This window comes from Helianthus annuus, chromosome 1 (genome assembly GCF_002127325.2).
Source record: "Helianthus annuus cultivar XRQ/B chromosome 1, HanXRQr2.0-SUNRISE, whole genome shotgun sequence".
Taxonomy (NCBI): Eukaryota; Viridiplantae; Streptophyta; class Magnoliopsida; order Asterales; family Asteraceae; genus Helianthus; species Helianthus annuus.
In genome coordinates this window covers 134,590,623-134,612,492 of record NC_035433.2, presented here as the reverse complement: position 1 = coordinate 134,612,492, position 21,870 = coordinate 134,590,623, and the positions used below count along the sequence as shown (strand labels likewise).

General features: G+C 38.7%; 2 long non-coding RNA genes across 3 annotated transcripts; one reads left to right on the top strand and one right to left on the bottom strand.

The window, feature by feature from the left end:
* The first annotated feature begins 300 nt into the window (after nt 1-300).
* Nucleotides 301-1,252, top strand: LOC110940012. The gene is made up of 2 exons (XR_002592722.2): nt 301-454; nt 1,157-1,252. It is a non-coding gene; the product is annotated as an uncharacterized LOC110940012 (long non-coding RNA).
* A 2,006-nt stretch (nt 1,253-3,258) lies between these two features.
* On the bottom strand, nt 3,259-17,625 carry LOC110879145. 2 transcript variants are annotated; one of them, XR_002558496.2, is made up of 8 exons: nt 17,540-17,625; nt 17,376-17,436; nt 17,160-17,291; nt 16,560-16,788; nt 16,012-16,186; nt 15,426-15,881; nt 14,583-14,877; nt 3,259-3,394 (listed from the first exon to the last, which is right to left on the bottom strand). It is a non-coding gene; the product is annotated as an uncharacterized LOC110879145 (long non-coding RNA). The 2 variants fall into 2 exon arrangements; XR_002558494.2 differs by lacking the exon at nt 3,259-3,394 and having other exon boundaries at nt 14,533-14,877.
* Nucleotides 17,626-21,870: the final 4,245 nt, after the last annotated feature.

Here is a 21,870-nt window from a genome sequence, read left to right as displayed (position 1 = left end):
GCTTATTTGAACAAGATGATGTTTTTACTCATTTGCCTTCAAATGGTGGATTAACTCATTTGAATATGATACACACAATGGTATTATACCACTTCCCATAATACACAATGGATTAACTCAACTTGTAGAATATAAGCTAATCCAAACACTTAAAAATAGCTTATCAAATGAAAGAAAATAAGCATAAGCTACTTTAAAATATAAGCATAAGCCAAAAAAAATAAAAGCTAGGCCAAACACCCCCTAAATCAGATGGAAGGTACTTTTTCTTTGTTTCTTACATTCCAGCCAAAGAACTCCACGTCTTTTTAATTTCTTAAACTCCTAGGTCTAAGTAATTGAAAACAACATGTCCAAATTTGTGTATATCTCCAAAGATTGTCTTGGTAATCCGGAAATCAGAATTGAGTTTCTTGATTCTTGAAATATGTAATTTGGAATTAAGATGAAAAAGGTTAGTAATTAGGGTTAGAAGAAGGGGATTTAGTTCATAATCGTCCCTTGACCTGAATAGCCCACTGGTAGTTCCTTTCTTTTTGTATCTGTATGTATTATGAATAAATTATAAAAGAAATTGTAAATTTCAAATTTTCATATATTTGATTGTCGTTGGATGCTATCGTGAGTCCACTTAAGTTTATAGTAGAAGATTGAAAATGGATGTTGTCATATGCGTGTACTTGGGGACAATTGCATAGAAGGCAAAAGATTATTTCTTTTGTGCTTATGAGTTCGAATTTTTGATGGATTAGGATTGATTTATTAGATGGGTATCTATTTCTTCCTTTATTGTTTGATAATAATTCTGTAATGACTTTGTATATTATCATTGTTTCCGTTTCTTCTTAATTTGTTTTAAGTTTTTCTTTTCATTTTATCACGGAATCATTGAGTTCTTGATTGTCAATTAACAATCGACTGGTGTGACGGGTTGTTCTAAATCTGTGCATGTGATACGTGTTTGCTGATATGCTGATTCTGTGTTTCATATCATTAAAACTGAACACTGGTGATTTGTTTATTTTCGTTTTTGTTTATATTCTTACCTTCTAAAGAAACAAAATCTATAACCAATCTATTTTTTCTGTACGATCTTCCTTCATTAGGGGACTTTTAAGTAACGAAAGTTTAGAATCTCTTTTTACATGTTTTGCAGATCGAAATCCCCTCTTGACGCCTTAACCTTGGAACGTGGAACGAGTGTTCAAAAAAAAAAAAAAAGACATGAGGGGCGAAGAGAAGAAGCTAGGAAGCACGGGAAATGTCTGGTATTAAGCCTTTGGTAAGAAAATTTATTACCCAAAAGCTTTGCATAGTCAATGCATTTAGATTAATGTATTGTTTTATGTCTTTTTTTTTTCAAGCTATGTGTTATAGTTCACTATAACGTTTTGATGGTTCCCTATATAAATTGCTTTCAATTTGCACCTATATAACACATTTTATTACTTAATGTACCATGTACACTCCACTTTGCATTGCTTTATGTTCATAACTTATCATTAAAAACCTTGAATACATGTGTTTGAGTTTGGATGTGTAGGAAGCTTTTATATTTATCAAACTTAGCAGCTTTAATGGATTACAAAGTGTGTAGTAGTATGCTTTTTAGTTGGTATTCATGTAGTAAATTCTAATTCTATGTTGATAAAAGAATGTATTAATCATTATTCCATAGGTACAGATCTTGACATTGCATTTTGGTTCTTTTATATACATGGTAAAAGAATGTATAATTTTCCAAATGGAACCACCAAAATATTTTTCAAAGATGGAAGTCATTTTACTTGAATTAATACGTTTGGTATTACTTCGAGTTAGTTTGTGTTTAAACCAGTCACTCACCGCAATGAGCAACATGTACGTTCTCTTTATCTTTTATTTGGTCCAACTTACGATGTAAATTTGCTCGGCAATCATGTATCTACATTTCAAGTTAGTCTATATTTCAACGTAGAATTCGTTCGAGTCGGGTACGCCGTCACAACGCGCGGCGGGTTAATATACTAGCCAGTGGCGGATCTTGCCCGTTGAACCTGCCAGGGCCGAAAGACAGGGACACTAAAATTAGCACTACGGCCGAAAAACTTGCCAGGGCCGAACATAGTATATATACAAAATTTCGATCGAAATGCGGAAAATTAGCACTACGGCCGAAAAACTTGCCAGGGCCGTGGCCCTGCAACGGCTCCACTAAGATCTGCCCCTGATACTAGCTACATCTTAAAACACAAAGTCGGTGGAAATCTCATCGGCTTTGCCTTTCCCCCTACTTTCACGGATATTGCAATTTTAGCCCCTTGATTTTGGTATTTTCAAAGTTTTATAAAATAGCAAGTTTGGTCTCTAAACTACTACTCTATTTTACAAATAGTTTGGTTTTGCCACCCCAACTTTGTGTGTGGTAGTTTTCTTTTCGGTCACAACTTTGTTATAGTTTCCTTCTTACCCAAAAATTTTATCAAATTTTATCTTTATCTTTTCTTAGCCCCTATGTTTAGAAAATGCAATTTTTAACCACTTAAGTTTTTATCAACTTTGTAAATGTCACTTTGACCCCCTCGAGAGTTTTTGGCTTGATGATATAAATTCGAGTTACTCGGGTCGCGTATAATACGTTATGATTGTACAATATAAATTCGATTTACGTTATGTTTTGATCGAATCGCAATGCAACTATAGGATACATTGAGTTCAATTGGATACGTCAAAACGTGCGTCTTCATATGGTTAACACATCACATAACGCTTGGACTAATCCGTCTGATATTTGCGAAGTACCCGCGCCGCAACGCGCACGGGTCTTATTACTAGTTTTTCATTAAAAGTTTGCAGCCATTTTTTACTCTTTCTTTTCACCACTATTTTATTAATTTACTAACCTAAGACCCCGCGAGTTTCGCGGGTGGCTTAACACACAAATATATAACTTAAAATTGTTGGAAATAATCCTTTGAAAGAAATAAACGTTCAAGTAAGGAAATCCATCTCTCTACCCGCGGGTACGTAATGTATCAAACGAAGTTAGATTCAATCTAACTTTAAAAAATTAAACCAAAAATAAGGTAAGGCATCTAAAGTTTGTTGAGTTTCGAATCAAACAATGTACCAAGTAAGATGACAGATGTTGAAATAAGCGATTACGTGTTTTATAGCCCAAGGATCAAACTATGCCATTAAATAAAATAAAAAGACATGTTTTCAAAAGGCAAAAATCCATTAACGATTTTCGATTATTATAAATCTATTAAAGATTTATCTATTGACAAAATAAGTAACTAATCTACACAAACGGATATCAAAAGAATTAAGTAAGTGTGGATTATCTGTTTTGTTCTCCAATTCCCCAGCTACCCTTCACCTTATTTCACATTTTGATCCGACCTTGCAATACCTGTCACAACAAAAAGTACGACATTTTTGATCCGACCTTGCAGTAACAGCCCTATTTACAGCCATGTACAATTATATTTTCCAACCATAAAATACAACATAACAGTCCCATTTTTACAGCCCAAATTGTTGCATTTAATACGGGCGGGGGGTAGGGTGACTTGTTGGTGCATTAAGTGTCTGCTGACTACGTCTTATTAAGTCTTGTGTCTAGATAGGTTAAACAAGTGTTCAAACATGATTAAATTAGGGTTGTTTAGGTTAGAAATGATCCTGGCCGTTTGAAACAACTCTGACCGTTTGAACATGTCTGGCCGTTTGAACCTTGGTCGTTTGAACCTGTTGGTGACGTTCAAACGGAAGGTCATGTGTCTATAAATAGGGTTCATTTGAAACGGGCAGGGAGCATTGTATGTGTGTGTTTGTGAGTCGAGGTGCTGCCGGATTTGTATCAGAATCATTGTAAAGACTCGCAATCAGTAATAGAAAGAGAAATTGGAAGGAACAAGCTGTTTTGACTTGGTTTACTTTGTTTCCGCCCTTGTAAACTGAGATGAACTACTTCTACTGACGTTTAAGGTCATCGGAACGGTCCTACAAGTGGTATCAGAGCTCAGGACGAGGAGTTCATACCAAATACAGCTTGAAATCGCCGGATTATCTCACTTCTACCTTTCTTTTCTGATGTTGAATAGTTGTCACGGTTAAAATGGCTTGAAACGTTCACATATCAAACGAAATTCACTATTAAATAATCCTTGACAATTTGGAACTAAAAATCGATCTAAAACTAATCAAAATCATCATGACCGTTTGAAATTGTTCGAGAAAAAGTGACGTCATCCGTTTGAAAATGACGCAGTTCGTTTGAGAGTTGTCCTATCGTTTGAACATATCGTTTGAACAGAGCCATTCCGTTTGAAAAACAAACCTATCGTTTGAAAGTGGTGTATTTTCAAACGATCAAAACAGCTATCGTTTGAAGGTTGTCGTTTGAAAGACCATCGTTTGAAACAACTATCGTTTGAAAGTGGTCGTTTGAAACCATACCGTTTGAATACCTTCCGTTTGACACTATTGTTATTTCAAACGGACAAGTTCATCCCGTTTGAAAATAACCTGTTCGTTTGAACCATCATTTGCATCATTCCGTTTGAAAGTATTCCGTTTGAAACTGATATTTTCAAAAACCAAAATTAGTGTTGTCTGATTTTACAGGTACATTTACGATGGACGATATTTTCTTGAATCCGTTCAGCGACATGTATGCATTCACGGGAAGTTCAGGAAACAATGATACATCGTCGAGCAATACGAATGAGAATCAACCGAAAGAGAAAAAAAAAGAAGCTTGGGAGTCCGAGAGTGCATTTGGAACATTCAACAAACCTCCGAAGCTAATGGCAATTGAGGAGTACAGTCGTTGGTCAAGAAAATTTGAAGATTGGTTGATGGCTTTTGCGTATGCAAGTTGGAAAAGTCTGAAAAATGGGTACACACTCGGAGACAAAACTGGAGAAACTTTATCATCAGCCGAAGAAATTGAGTCGTTTGTAGCTGAACAAATGTGTGTGGCATTGCTATTCCAATCTGTCCGAGAAGACATCATTTCTTTGATCGATTACTCAAATGCAAAAGATTTGTGGAATAAACTTAAAGCAAAATGTATAGGAAGCGAGGAAATTGTGAAAAACAAACGAAAGCTTCTTAGAAAATAATTTGATCTTTTTGGATGTCTAAAGAATGAATCGGTTTGTAAAATGATAGAAAGGTTCGGTCATCTGAAGTTGGAATTAGTAAGACATGAAATCAAGTTTTCTGATGAAGAACTAGTTGACAAACTGTTCGATTCATTACGAGATGAGGTTGATTGGAGATATTATGCTCTTATGTTGAAGAACACTATTGCTCCTGAAAAATTAACTCCAGATTTGGTGATTGAGAGACTTGAAAGTCACGAGCTGGAATTGAAGAAAACTTACAAAGTCAATCACTCTTCTTCTCAGCAGAATTTGGATCTTTATTATCCAAAAAGCATGATGCCAAAAGCAACTTCTCCAAAGACTGCATTTTCAGCTGAGAATGTATCTCCAGCAAGCAAAGAAAGTCAAAGCAGTCCAAGTAGCGGAAGTCACAGTGGTTATCACAGTGGATCTTCGTCTTCTGGAAATCGTTCTGATGCGAAGTTTTCTTGCAACATCGCAATAGATCTGAAGAACGCACAGAATTTTGATGAGGAGTCGGCTAAGCAACAGATGGTCTTTTTGGCATCTGTGTTAGAATCTTATGAAGGGTTGGTGGCTGGTAAGATCGGGAACACAAATCTGACGAAAGAAGATTACGATCAGATAGACCCCGAAGAAATGGAGCTTATTGACATTCGTTGGGCAATGGCGAGTGCTGTTCGACGTGCTCAGCGTTTCATGGAAATTACCGGGAGGAAGACGATCGGTGGTCCGTCTACTAAGCTGGGGTTCGATAAATCGAAGGTGACTTGTTTTAAGTGTAAGCAGAAGGGTCACTTCAAGCGTGAATGCAGAAACGCATACGCTGATGAGTCAGAGAATCCGTTTAGAGACGATTACTACAAAAAGGCAATTTACCATCAGAATAAATCCGAGCCGCCCAGATTGAAGCAGTCTGAAGATAACAGAGACAAATCAAGGGCTCTGGTTGTGATTTACGATGATGAGGGGTACGATTGGAGTAAGGAAGTTTTACCGGAAGAAGACGCTGTCGGTTATGCTTTCATGGCAAAGAATGAGCCCATTCCATGGAAAGATAATCGAACTGAAGAGCAGAAGTATAACTACAGGAAAATGATTGCCCAAAACAAAATCATTAGAATTTCTGGTATATTTCTAGAAGCTAGAAGAGCGAAAAGATGGGATCCGGACAGAGAATGCTATCTTGATCCGTATGGCAACATTGCAATTGATGACAAGACACTTGATATAGAAGCCATTGTCAAGGAGTATGAAGAAGAGGATGAGTATTGGCAACACAAATGGTGGGGAACGCCAACCAAGAAAATGATTGAAGAAGAGAAAGAGAAGGAGAGAAAGGAGAAAGAGATGAAAGAAAAAGAAGAGTTTGAGAAAGCAAAGCAGATTGATACTGGCGTGATTGATACTACGCAGGAGTTGACGGCAGAGAATCTGGGAAAAATGGCTGACAAAGTGCTAGCTGTGAAAGCACTTGAGGTAGACTTTAACTCTGTAACTGAGTCTAAAGGCCAAGTCAGTCCAAGTGCGTCAACAAATGCGTCAGGTAAAAAGATCGATGGAAATGCTGACTGCAAAAATTGCACCAAAGAATGCAATTTTTGTAGCACTGTCACGTACCTCAATAGTGAGAAAATTAAAAATCTGACAGCGAAAGTCAGAAGTGTTGAGGATCAAATACTTGGTCGTGACAAAACTGTGAAAGCTTCAACTGAACGGATTAGAGAATTAACTAATCAAATTGAAAAAGATAAAATTGATTATGAAAAAGTTAAAAATGAAAATGAAAAGTTAATTCTTGAAAACCGTAAGATTTCTGAAAAATTTGAAAAACTCAAAAGCACCGTTAAAGAAAGTGATGATCGAAATGGTAAAACGTTTAAAGAAAACGAACATCTAAGAGCTGTGGTAAGAGTAAAAGAAGAATCAATTAATAAACAACTGGATGAAATTGCTAAATTGAAACTTAAAGTTCAAGAAGCTGAAATTGAGAACGAGAGAATTCAGTTGAAACTTAACAGTTATAGCTCCGCAAGCTTTGTGTTGCAGAACATTGTTCCTAAACCTATAGGGAAAAACAAAGCTGGCGAAGATGTGTTTTCTGATGGTACCGGTGTAGGGTTTCACAAAGTTCCACCACCGATTTTGCATAATTATACTAAAAAGGAATCTGGGTTGGTTGAACTTGAGGAGGGAAGTGAAGTGCAACTTCCTGAGAACATTGATGTCATGTTCACGTCTTCCAATGACGAGGGTGTCCAAAATGATGTGGTGAAAAGTGTGGTTGATAAAGTGCTAAAACCGGATTGTGACACTTCTGAGGAGGATGGTTGTTTTCTGGACAAATACATTCCGAAACAAAAGTCCAAGAACAACTTAGATGAAGAATCAAACCTTGTCATGTACAAGATGATGGGCTTATAACAAGAAATTTGTTAATCCACCGCGTTTTTACAATAACAACAGAAATAACTGGTCGAGTGGTTATCAGGGGGGTAAACCGTATCAGAAAAGAAATGTTCCAAACAAGAGGTTTATCGAGAAGAAAAAGTTTGTGAACAGTTCAAATTCACTTGCTGATGAAGGAAAAGAAATTTTTTCAAAATCTAACAAAGAATTTTTTGAGAAGAGAGCTTCACAGGCTCAGTCTGAAGGCACGAGTCGGGTAGCTGATACTCGTACTTGTTTTAGGTGTGATCAGGTTGGTCACATTGCACGAAAGTGTACTTATGTGAAGCCTAAGACTGAAGCTGTGAAAGTTCAACAGAAGAAAGATGATGTGAAGGGTAAAACACCGATGTTTGTTGAGAAGAAGGTTGTTGAGAAGAAAAATGTTAAAATTAACAACTTAAAAGTGAAGAATGAACCCGTAAAGAAGTCGGTAACTAAAAATGACACATTTTACAAACGGGTTGCATTAACTCAACAGGTGTGGAAACCTAAAATTGAATCAAAAGTCGAGAAGAAAGTTTCAACTTCTGAGGTGAAGAAGGCTGACGAATCAATTACGGTTGATTATGATGCAAATTTTCCACCTCTCAAGGCTGAAAATTTCAAAATTCAAATTGCGAGAGTCAAGGTTACACCTAAGGCTGATGAAGCCTGGGTGGACACCATGTTTGATTAAGCAGTTTGAATTGCCGGAGCTTCCTGGATTGCGAAGCATGAATCGGCATCTTTCTTGAAGTTGTTTAAATGATGATTTGTTATGTGCAGGATCTTCCAAAACTTGTATCCAGGTGGATAATGGATAGTGGAGCGTCAAGGCATATGACAGGGAAGACCGCGCTGCTGTATGATGTGAATAACATTAATGGTGGTTATGTGGGTTTTGCGGGTAATCAAGGAGGAAGGATCATAGGTGAAGGAATGTTGTCAAATGGCGTTATAACGTTTGAGAGAGTTAACTACATCGCTGAGTTGGAGAACAACCTGCTGAGTATCTCCCAGATCTGTGACAGGATGTATACTACTCATTTCACCGACAAAGAATGTTTGATCTTGAAACCAGGATTTGTGATACCTGAAGAGTGGATCATCATGAGGGCACCAAGAGTCAACGATCTGTACGTGTTGGACATGAGCGTTGCCACTACAACCACGGGTCAGGCTCATTGTTTTGTGTCCAGAGCAACGGAGAAAGAATCACGGTTATGGCATCGAAAGATGGGGCATATTCACCTAAGGAAAATGAATCACTTGGTGCATAACGATTTGGTCACAGGAGTGCATGTCAAAGGTTTTCATCTGGAAGGGGAGTGCATAAGTTGTGTCAAAGGCAAACAGAAGAAAAAGTCACACCCTACAAAGCAAGTCAATTCAGTTTCAAGACCATTGGAACATCTTCACATGGATTTGTTTGGTCCAGTGAATGTTAAGAGTATAACAGGAGATTCCTACTGTTTGGTCGTGACTGATGATTATTCCAGATTTTCTTGGGTTATGTTTTTGAAATCCAAAGACGAAACGTTTGACAGCCTGATAGCGTTGTTTAAAAGAATTGAGAATCTGTACCAGAGGCCTATCTGTAGAATTCGCAGTGATAATGGTACTGAGTTCAAAAACAGTAAGATGGAAGAATTTTGTGACGAACGAGGTATACTGCATGAGTTTAGTGCTCCGTACACTCTGCAGCAGAATGGAGTTGCAGAACGCAAAAACCGGACGCTAATCGAGACAGCCAGAATGATGCTTACAGATTCTAAGTTACCAATTAATTTCTGGGCTGAAGCTGTTTCTACTGCATGCTATACTCTCAACAGAGTTCTTACTGTAAAGAAGTTCAACAAGACGTGTTTTGAGCTAATCAATAAACGCAAGCCAAATTTGAAGTATCTAGAACCGTTTGGGTCGCCCTGTACGGTGATAGAGCCTAATGGCAAGTTTGGTTCAAAGAGCATTGAGGGAATCTTTGTTGGATATTCAAGTCCTACACGGCGTGTCTTTGTTCCAAGCGAGAAGCGGATTATTGATGCAGCGAATGTTGAATGTCAAGGTTACACTATGCCGCCACAGAATCCTGGTGATTCATGGCGTTATCATTATGACAAACTTTGGGATTCGTTTGACATGAGAGAAGAATCTGAGGAAGAAGAAGATTTTTTTGATGAGCTGGATATTTTGCAAGAGTATGAGTCGCAGCTCAGGTTCCCAGCGGAATATTCTAGAAGACCTCGGGAAACTTCAAATGACGATGAAGCAGGTCCTAGTAATGCTGGTGAACATGATGATGAAGTTGCTCCTGGTAATCAGTCGGAGGTGAATAATGATCAAGAGGCTGATAACATGCCAGTATTTGACCATGGTGATTCAGATCTTGAGGGGGAGCAGATCCAGTTATCAAGTCAAACAAACCAAGTTGGTGAACAAGATGCAGAGCAGAATGTTACTAATCTGGAGGGAAATGTAGATGTTCCAAGCGAAGTGATACCGCGAACTCTTTCTTATCATCCAGAGGAGTTAATCATAGGAGAATTGCAATCGGGCGTTCGCACGAGACGTCAAATTGACCAGGGCTTAACATGTTTTTATTCTACAGTAGCACCTTTACAAACTGAATTCTCATTAAGTTGTTCTATCTCGCAGGTCGAACCGAGAACTTACAAATAGGCGCTTACTGAAGATTCTTGGGTCATAGCGATGCAAGAAGAATTAAGTCAGTTTGAAAAGTTGGGGGTGTGGAAGTTAGTTGATTTGCCGGAGGGTCAAAGGAAAATCAATACAAAATGGGTTTTCAAGTGTAAGAGGGACGACAGAGGAGTGGTTGTAAGGAAGAAAGCTCGACTCGTTGTTCAGGGCTTTAGTCAACAGGAGGGGATTGATTTTACCGAAGTCTATGCTCCTGTAGCTCGACTAGAGGCTATCAGAATTTTCCTAGCATTTGCGTCTTGGAAGAATTTCAAAGTATATCAGTTGGATGTAAAGTCAGCGTTTCTTTATGGGAAGGTCAAAGAGGAGGTTTATGTTGGTCAGCCGCTGGGGTTTACTGACCCAATCCACAAGAACAAAGTTTATCTGCTGGACAAAGCGTTGTATGGTCTACATCAGGCGCCGAGAGCCTGGTACGATTCTTTGTCTCAACACCTACTCGCTAACCAGTTCATACGTGGAAAAGTGGATGCCACTCTCTTCACTAAAGTCGTTGATGGTCATCTTCTGATAGTACAAATTTATGTGGACGATATAATTTTTGGGTCAACAAATGAGAAATTGTGCAAAGATTTCGAACAGGTGATGAAGCAGAAATTTGAAATGTCATCAATGGGGGAGATGAAATTCTTTCTGGGTCTACAAGTTGAACAACTTCCTGAGGGAATTTTCATTCATCAAACGAAGTACGTGCATGATATTCTAGAGAAATTTGGAATGTCAAGTTCTACTCCAGCTGCTACCCCACTTGCGACTAATCATGGGATTCACCCAGATCTCACCGGAGACAGAGCTGATGAAACGTTTTACCGTTCCATGATAGGTTCTTTGATGTATCTGACTGCTTCACGTCCTGATATTATGTACCCAACGTGCCTCGCAGCAAGATTTCAGTCTAACCCGAGAGCATCGCACATGATTATTGTCAAGAGGATATTACGTTACCTGAAAGGTACTCCGTCACTGGGGTTATGGTATCCTAGGAAAGGCGATTTTACGCTCGAAGGGTATTCCGATTCGGATTTCGGATGCTGCAAAGTCAACGCGAAATCAACAACTGCAGGATGCCAGTTCTTTGGTCCTAGATTGGTTACCTGGCAGTGTAAGAAACAAACATCTGTGGCGCTATCTACATGTGAAGCGGAGTACGTTTCTGCTAGCAGTTGCTGCTCTCAGATCCTGTGGATACAGCAACAGATGCGCGACTACGGTTTGCAGTTTCTTAACACACCTCTGTTTGTTGATAATGAGGCCGCAATTAATATTACTAAAAATCCAGTACATCACGCTAAAACTAAACATATAGAAATTCGCCATCACTTTATTCGCGATTGCTTCGAGAAAAAGTTGATACGAATTGAGAAAATCCACACTGACGAACAAAAAGCTGATTTGCATACCAAAGCTTTTGATAAAAATCGGTTTCAATATTTGTTAAAACTTAATGGTATGAAATTGCTTTCAGTGTCGGATGGAATTGTGAGCGTTGATGAGAGTACTGTTGCGGATGAAGACGAGAAACAATCTGCAATGGTTTGTCGATTTTTTACGTGTTTTGGTATTTAGGGGGAGATAGATAGTTGTACATAGTTATACTTTCAGAAAATACAAAAACAGTAAAAAAATGAAAAATACAAAAACATGTTACATGATAAAATTGAAAAAGAGCTTGTGTATATAGGGAAAATGATAGTACATCAGCTTGACAATTACAGTATGCTAAAGATTTGGAAAGACAAAATGAGTTAAACAGTCTCACTAACGATGTGTTGATAGGTTTTCGTACATTTAGTAAATTTATTCGGGATATAAACCTAAAATTTCGAACTTGTGAAATTCGTGGGGAACACTACTTGGATATATAGGTAACCCCTGAAATCTCGTTTGAAAGGTCTCGTATTCTGATATACTAGGTGTTTATACTCTATGATGTCTGGGGTATTATTCCGGGACTTCTGCTGAACGGTAGTTCTGACCTAGTCCTTGGCTAATACTTTATCCAAAATGCTTGAAATATAGCATAAAGCCCTCAGTTGATTAGACAATAAAATTGATAATCATCTGTTGTAGCTGAAAAGATCCTCTAAAGGGGACATACTGCAAAGTCGAAACTAATATCTCTCTGCTGAACGGAAGTTCTGACCTGAGATCCCTCAGTTCTCGCATTTAACCCCTAATTTATGAACAGACATCATTGTAGTATTCTTGCCTGTAAGACTGAATATTGGGATTCTGGATACGGGAGTATATTCAAGAGGTGGGATACATGAATTGAACTAAGTTCTTAAGACACTTAAACGGTATCCTGAATAGATTGAAGTTTGTGTGAGAATTTAAGATGGATCAGTATATCGACAATCGAGGTGAATTGTTTAAGTCTGAGTATGTAATGTAGCTTAACGGTACTAGTAATTTGTCTGAAAAGCTGATATGATTCCCAGACACGCTCGCCAAAAATAAATTTGTAAATAGTTTACTTTCTGCAATTTAAGTTTTCTGTTATTTCATTTCTTAGTTTAGAACACATTAAAAATACAAAAAGATTTTATTTCTGCTTTATTTTAGACAAACCATAGTGGAAAGTTGATTGTCGGATTCTAGAAAGATGAAGCAAACGCAGGAGATTCTGAGCTGAAGAATGAGGAGAGCTTACATTGTTGGAAGTTGAATTGTTTCAAAGACAAAAACGAGTTCATTAACTTGATACTTGTTATTTTTAGAAAAAGTTGAAAATGATTTTACTAAAATCAGTTGGATTCGTCAAAAGATCAACCAGGGTCATTAAATTGAACTTGGTAGATAAATCAAGTAATCAGGGTCATTAACTTGAACTTGAATACTTGAGTGGATTTCTAAAATTGATTGTGTTTGTGGTTTATTGTTTGAAAAGATAAAGTCTAATGTTATTGGTTGAGTAACAGGTTTGGAGACTTCATCATTCCCACGGAAGCTAATTGTCAAAGCTTGAACCAGAAAAAGACCTCAGATTCCAGCATACTGAGAGGGGGAGTTTGTGAAAGGGGGAGTCTGGATCAACATTCAAAGGGGAGTCTGAAGATGGAGTCAAATTGTGATTTTGAACCTGTGAAGATTGAGTTGTTACAATGAAGAGACAAAGTTGGAGAAAAGACCAAGACTAAAGACTTAGGCGCTAAAGACTACGTCAACATCCAAGGGGGAGTCTGTTGGTGCATTAAGTGTCTGCTGACTACGTCTTATTAAGTCTTGTGTCTAGATAGGTTAAACAAGTGTTCAAACATGATTAAATTAGGGTTGTTTAGGTTAGAAATGATCCTGGCCGTTTGAAACAACTCTGACCGTTTGAACATGTCTGACCGTTTGAACCTTGGCCGTTTGAACCTGTTGGTGACGTTCAAACGGAAGGTCATGTGTCTATAAATAGGGTTCATTTGAAACGGACAGGGAGCATTGTATGTGTGTGTTTGTGAGTCGAGGTGCTGCCGGATTTGTATCAGAATCATTGTAAAGACTCGCAATCAGTAATAGAAAGAGAAATTGGAAGGAACAAGCTGTTTTGACTTGGTTTACTTTGTTTCCGCCCTTGTAAACTGAGATGAACTACTTCTACTGACGTTTAAGGTCATCGGAACGGTCCTACATGACTTGGTTGGCTACTTTAATTAAAAAAAATTCACATGGCTGGCCACGCCAACCTAAGCCACGCCCCTCCCCTCATTTTTCACCATAAGCTTGTGGATCCCACCCTCGCCACGTGTCAAGCAATGCCCCCAACCCAAGCCCCTCCACTCCCCACAGTCTAATAGAGCAGCCTGTATCACTAACCCATGTAACTATCATTTTCCTTCAATGAATATATTTATGCATCCATTGGCATGATAAAAAAAAACCGTTTCTTCAATTTGTGAATTACTAATGACTGCAGGTAAATCTACTCCTAAAAGACAAAAGGGAAGCCAAAATCCACTTAACCGGAGTGACACAACACACAAACTGTTAAGTTGGGAGTGATGAGAGTCAAAGTGATAGTTGAGAGTGGCAGCGGCCAATACCCAATAGTTAGGAGTGATAAAATCCAATAACCCATATTTAATCTATAAAAAACAAATCACCCACCATTCAATGAAATCTGATGATCAAAAGAACCTACCCAAAAAATAAACAACGAAGATAACCTAGTATTTTAATTTAGAAAAGTTGATAGACTTCTAAACCTACCCAAAAAAAATAATGCTTATCTGTATTTAGAAATCTTGAAGATAAAAGGCTAAAAACTTTGTGTAAAAGATGAAAAAAAATCATGTATAATGAACTTGAAGATAACATCTTTAATTTTACCAAGTTTGTGCGAATACATGAGCTATTCGACCCGTTCTCTATATGGCTAGCTAAATCTTTTATCGCTCACGTGGGATAAATTTTAGCCCAAATCGACCACTTATTAAAATATCGGGTCGCACAAAGGAAATGTGTATGCATTCCAAAATCAGCAATAGATTAGACCACTTAATCTGTAGGCCCACTCATTAAAATGGAGAGGGGACAACCACTCTTGCAGCAACGACTGTATCTTAAACCCGTGGCTAGCTAGAAAGGACTCCAACCGCTCAACAATCGTCACCTATGTTGTAATCTGTTCAAAAAATAGCATAAATCAGTATTTATTGCCATACCTTTATAAATCATTATTCACATTATATAATAATATAAAAAAAACAAAGATAGATTTTAATAGAAATAACGACAACTACATTCACATTACAAACATCAAGAGAACACCTATCATCAGACATTAAGATCTCACTTATATAAATGTACAAAAAGTAATTAGCGTTGATAACTCATATATTTTAGTAAAAAAAAAATCTCTTATATCTCTTGTATCCTGTAGCATAAACATGGACATAACATCCACCTAATGATGACGAATTGACACGAATTCAAGGAGGATAAGAACGGCAACAATCTCTGATGAAACGGCACAATTAAAGATTAAAGAGAAAAGTAAACAAATTCCCATCATACACTACGGATCAAAATCCATGACAACGACCTCCTATCAAAGGCGACCATTAAAGACCAAAGAAAAAAATGAACAGAAAGAGAAAAAAAAAACGGTGTAAACAAACAAAAACAAAAACTGTTGAGAAAAGAAAGAAATAAAAGAGTATGACAATTTACAAATTGGAGTATGCAAGAAAAGTAGCTGGAGTATGCAACAAATGAAGCTCCGGCCAAGGAAAACATGAAAAGCTAACATGGTTACCGGAATAGCGTCAGAAAACCGTAGCCGTGACCCGTTTCCATTGCGATTGTCACCAGCTACGTCCTTACCACCACCAGCGTTGTAAACCACAATCATCATGAATGTTCGCCGCCACTGCGGATGTGGTTGTTGTTGAAGCCCTATAGCCGCCACCGCCCTTCTTCACGAACTACAACTACCGTCTTTGAGGTCGATGCCGGTAAGGGAGGCGGGCATTCCAAAATCGGCCATAGATCAGACCACTTAACCTGTAGGCCCACACAATGCGACGTGTACAAACCTCTAATTTGATTCTCCCAGATGCAATCTGACCCGTTAGGTGATTTGAACTATTAAAAACCTATTACGCTGCAACATGACCTATTACTAACCTGTTACAAAATGAAAAAACTTGTTCTAAGATGTTATTTGTAACCAAGAAATTGAAATACACAATACGACCTATTTGTATTATCATCCAGTTCTTTAGCAAGTGCACTGGTGTGAACATTTTAAACTTACATTTATAAGTTCTTATTCCTCTAATGTTGAGAGGTCGATACATGTTCCGGATTCTGGTCTGAATTTATGTCCCAAACCTCGTTCGAAGTTCACTTTGATCAGTAAATGCTTGTCTTCTTTAGTCACAGTCATGTTACAGTCATCCCCTTCTTTTGCAAAGAAATAAAGGGTAATACTGCCAATAGGATAACATTAAACAAACCAAAAAAACAACTATTGTTAGACCCAATTCATGATATGCAAGTTTTTAAGTCGTTACTCGACCATCCCAGTTTTGCATAATTCAGTTAAAAGCAAGTGACTACCCCCATCATATGTAAAATTAGCATCCTATAAACATACGTTGATATTCTCGCTAAGAAGAACGAACCCTACCTCGGCTCGTTTACGGCCCTATAACTGGTTAACTAACCCACTAAAGCGCTGGTCTTTGACTTGTTTGAAAATTGAAAATTTGGTATTAATGTTGTAACAGACATTTAGATCAATGTAGGTTCAGACCTTATGAGAAATGAAAAGGCAAAGAAAATTTACACATCAAAACTCACCATCGTCTCAAAAGCAGATCGGAAATTGAACTAGTTGATCCACCAGACACGTTCTTCTTTTTTGTAATTTATTAAATTTCAGCACGTTGCGACACTTTTAAAGTTAAAATGAATGTACTAACGGCGTTGACTGTTGTGCTTCCCACGGGAATGGCTTTTGTTGACCTTCACGATCTTCTCCTCGATACGCTTGTTTCTTACAACGAAACATTCCACTCCCATTGTGTTACTGAAATATAAATTTCAAAATCAATGATTAGTTATTATAAAATTATAATATAAGTTAACGGTTCATATATGACGAATAAAATATTTTCATAACTAAAACTAATGGTGAATTTATTGTTCACAAGTGTGTAAAGAAAAGATATTAATAATTTCAAAATAGGATTAAGATGAAATACAGTGATGACACGTGTCCGACAATGTAAAAAATAAGCATTTTGTATTCATTTATTAGGTAGTTGATTTACTAATAAAAACTGTGAATAAAAAAAAAGCATTTCAGGTTAGGTTGACCCGATACCCAACCTGCCTGACCCACCCTTTTGCCACCTTCAACCCTCACCGACAATGTAAAGATTAGTGGAGGAAACCAACCTGAAATAAGGAAACATCCAGTTCTTTCTTTCCCTTTGCAAATTCTGTTTTCAAGACGCAGTGACCTAATGAATTCTGCCACATTAATCGCCTACCGCTATATTTGCTCAAGTAGAACTCTTTAAATATATCCTGCAAAATTACACAAGTTCCAGCTTATCGTAATTTAAAAGAAACTACAAAACATAATAGAGTTATGTTTTATTTATGTCATACCTGATAAACATTCAATTCATGGAGAAGGCGGACATCCATTGGTGGATATGTTGGCCAGTAACTGTGTCAAAGTACCACGTTAATTTAGTTGTCAACAAAAATCAGTTTTTTTTTTTTTTTTTTTTTGTTATTTTCACAAAAGAGCTCAGGATTATAAAACATACCCAGTTGTTAAAACATGAACACTCATCTCGATTCCGGAGGGTAGTTTCGTTATAGTTTGCAATGATTACTTGAAAGATTCATTAATTGTGACACTCGAGGTTTTTCCGAACGAACACCTTGTAATATTTTGTGTATATAAATATTATTAAATGGAAACGTGATCTTTATTTGCTTAATGTGTGTTGAATGTACGTATTATATATAAATGTACGTGAGTCGAGACCATGACTCGCAACCGGGCGGTTGCGAGTGGGCCTTTGGGCCGTAACCGGTTTGGGCCGAAACCCCAAGCCCAACCCGAAACATCCCTTGGTATATATACCCCATCTTTCCCCACTTTCCCTCATTTCATACACAACACACAAACACACTTCTACTATTTTTCTCTCAACTAGAAACCCTCAACAACACACCCCAATCCCTTTCAATTTTCGGTTCAAGCAAGGATCCCGGACAAGGACTCGGTCAAGACCACTAACTCGGACACTCCATCTTCTCGGTTCTTTTCCTTGTTTACGGCTTCTTCTTCTCAAACCGGTTAGTGTTCTATTTTGTGTGTAGAAATTATGTGTGATAAATGAACTAGAAATGTTTGGTTAGAAACAAGATGCATGATTCTTAGGTTGGTTTGTAAAGCTTGACAATATGTGGTAACATGTTTAAAAATGGTTAGAAAATGGTAGTCTAAGAGTATTCATGGCTAACCAATCTATGCTTCATTGTCCTTGCAAAATGATGTTGTTAAATATGAGATTTCGGCTACAAACATGTGTGTTTCTTGTTCTTGCATGATGATCTTGCTAGAAATATGTGATTTTCGGTTCATAAATGTGTGTTTATGTTGGCATGAAAACCCTAGAAAATGATGAACATAAGATGAACTTGTTTGAATATGACTTGAAGATGTAAAAATGGCAAAGTTTGATCTATTTTCATTGCTGGTCAGTTTAGGAAAAGTGTTAGTGAAACCTTATTGGTTGTTTCCTAATCTGGGTCTGAATACATGGTACAATTTCGGACTGTTGCATCTGCATCATCACGTGTACGTGAAAGGGACAGCTTACGACTCGCAACCGCGTCGTTGCGACTCGCAACCAAGGCAAGACAACTCGAGACCACGTAGTTGCGACTCGCAACCACAGCATGACTACTCGAAACCACGAGATTGCGACTCGAAATCACGCCGTTGCGACTCGCAACCAAAACATGATGACTCGAGACCACGGTTACGACTCGTAACCACAGTGTGACAAGCCGAGACCACCTGGTTGCGACTCGAGACCAGCTGGTTGCGAGTGGGCTGTCCATTCTGGTTATTGGGCCATTCTGTGTTAACTTGGGCTATCTGTTAAATGAACTATGTGTTGCTGTTGACTGCTTAATTATTTAGGCCGGCCCATTAACCCACTGTTTACTTATATGCTTGATACATGTTAGTTATGTGTAAGTTTTACGTGAATACTTGTATACCGAACCTGACCTATACCGGTAACCATGTTAGGACGTGGTGACCAACGTGATTGACAAGTAACCTAAACCTACCGAGCAACCCAAGGTGAGTTCACAACTTAAAAGCATGCGTCCCGGTGGTTTGGGACACGAGACCAACAACCCTATCCCCTGGTAAAAGGGGATACCATTTACATACTTTCCCTGGTTATTGGGAACAAAACTTACTTTTCCTTCCCTGATATTGGGAAACCTTTTGGACAATCCTACCCCCTGGTAAAAGGGGATACCATTTACATACCTTCCCTAGTTATTGGGAACAAAACTTACTTTTCCTTCCCGGGTATTGGGAAACCTTTTGGTTAATTACAGTTTATACGGATTGCAACTAACGGCACTAAACGAAACTCTATCACTCAAGTCCCTACTACAAATACCGATTAGTCGCCGGGTTAGGCGAGCGGGTTATTAGTTGATAGCGCTATTTAGGTGTTTACCAGCCTCACACCGTGCCCTGGTTTGGGACGGGCGTGAACTAATAGACTCAGAAATCCGTCAATGATGATAGAACATTGACATCGGGGCATCCTGCGGATACGCAACGGTTACCTAGTGTTCGGTATTGGAAAAACAGTTTAGTCGCTAACTTTTGGGGTAGCTCCCCAGGGCATGTATAAACGGATAAATTAACCGGTGAAACAAGTTTTTGGTAATTAAAACTGGACAACTAGTGAACTCACTCAGCATTATTGTTGACTCCTTACTGCATGCTTTGCAGGTAACCAATGATTCAGGAGCTGCTACTTGGGGAAGTGTAGTGTTCGTCAAACCCGTGTGTTGGGATAACTGTTTTGATCAATGAACTGTCTTTAAAACTATTTTGGTTTATGCTTCCGCTGTTTTGTTAAACTAATTACCGAATCTAAACTCTAACGTTGTTAATTACTTCGGATTTTAAATATTTCTACTATTAATTAAATGCTCAGTATAATTGGTGGCTGGATCCTGGTCAGTCACGCCCTCGAAGCGGGTGTTATCCGCAGGTGGATTTTGGGGGTGTGACAGATTGGTATCAGAGCCATTGGTTATAGTGAACTTGGTTTTAAAAAGGGGTAAATCTTTTTGGAGAAAACCAGACTATAACCCGTGACTCGTGACGACACTACACTCCAAGTGCAAGGCTCAACACTTTTGACCTCATAGCTCGGACCAGTGTTTACTTGTTTGCTTACTTTATGTTTCCTGTTTCGCTATACGTACTAGTATGCCTAACTAGTGAAAGCCCACATACGATATTGCATGTGATTGCACGTTAGCACACCAACATGAATTTATGTACACTTTCTCGTATCATGTGATTGATAGGGTGGTAATTCCCTAAACCTCCATGACTTACACTACTTGATACTCTTTGAAATCTACTCGAGTGTGGGGAACCATTTGACATGAGTTAAGAGGAGCTGAGATGAACATGCAAATCACAATATTATTGTGGGTGCACACATAATAATATAGTGGGGTGGATGTGAGTCCCAGTGAGGCTTAACAAGTGAAAAAGGGGTTCCGTTTCGTTATCTGTATGATGAGAGACACAACAGTTCATAGGAGCCGTAGCAATGATTGCCTCCTACTCGAACACGATCTTTTCACTTCTCCCTGCACCCCTTTCGAACCTCGATGCTATCGAGTAGTACCTGAACACCCATATGAACGCCTAGCAAACTGTGTAGAACATTAGGTGCCTGTACGAACATCCCCGGGATGGGTGTTGAAACGACAACGATTGGTCTATATCCTTCTCACCTTTCTTCGCTTACTGGAACTTAACGTGTTGACGTCTTAAATCCCGAAGTGCGATCACTTCTGCAACACTATCTCAACATACCGTGTATTACTCAGTCAAGAGGGTAGACGTAGTACCTTACTGGCTTCAGCATTTGAACGACCCTAGTCACCGACAACGAGCATCAGCGAATTGACTCCAATCGAACCCTTAACCCTAGTCAGCGGCTCATAGGAGCCAGCTCTTACGAATCAGTCGGGCCATAAGCGATGACAATTGACAATGGTGCGGAAATGCGTAACGGCCAGCTCAATAAGTACACCTTGGGACGCGGCACGGAAACGTGACAAGGTGGACTTGTCAGTGAAGGATCGTAGCGCACCATTCCAAGCAACGACATCAGAAACAACAGTCGCGACAACATCAAGGGCAACAACCAGGGAATGATGATAGTAATGGAAATCCTCGCAACCGTAACAACAACATTGGAAATGATGCTCGTGGAAGGGCATTTAGGATTGGCGCCGGCGACGCCAGGCATAGTAGCAACATGGTAGCTGGTATGGGTAGTTGTTTGCTTCATCTCTGTTCTGCTTGACCCTGATACTTCTTGAAACTGAACCAGATGTGGAATCGACTGATGGCAAGTCAAATAGAATCTCAAGAGTTCGTCAGGATGTAAACACGACCTTGTGGGACGAGTGTCCGATGTCGACCTTCCTTCTACCACACTCGATGGTTACAACGCAGTAGTTAGTGTGAATTGGTTACCCAGGAATCACGCGAATATACCCAGTGAGGAGAAAACTTTGTGTGGAGAATCGGCATTTGTTCTAAAGCGTCAGAGTAGTTCAATAGTTAGCGCCATTTCAGCTGTGAAGGCCAGAAGCGTCTACAGAGGGATTACTCCGCTGTGTTAGCAACCGCTACGGATGTTAAGGCTAAGGAAAAGTGGATCGAGGATCCACCAGTTGTTCGTTGTTTCTCTCGGCGTGCTATCCGAGGAACATTCAGTTTTTCTTCCGAAAATTTGTTAGGCGGAATCTCAGTTTGATCTCACGTCTGAGGCAGCCCTGATTACTTGTACTTTTTACCATT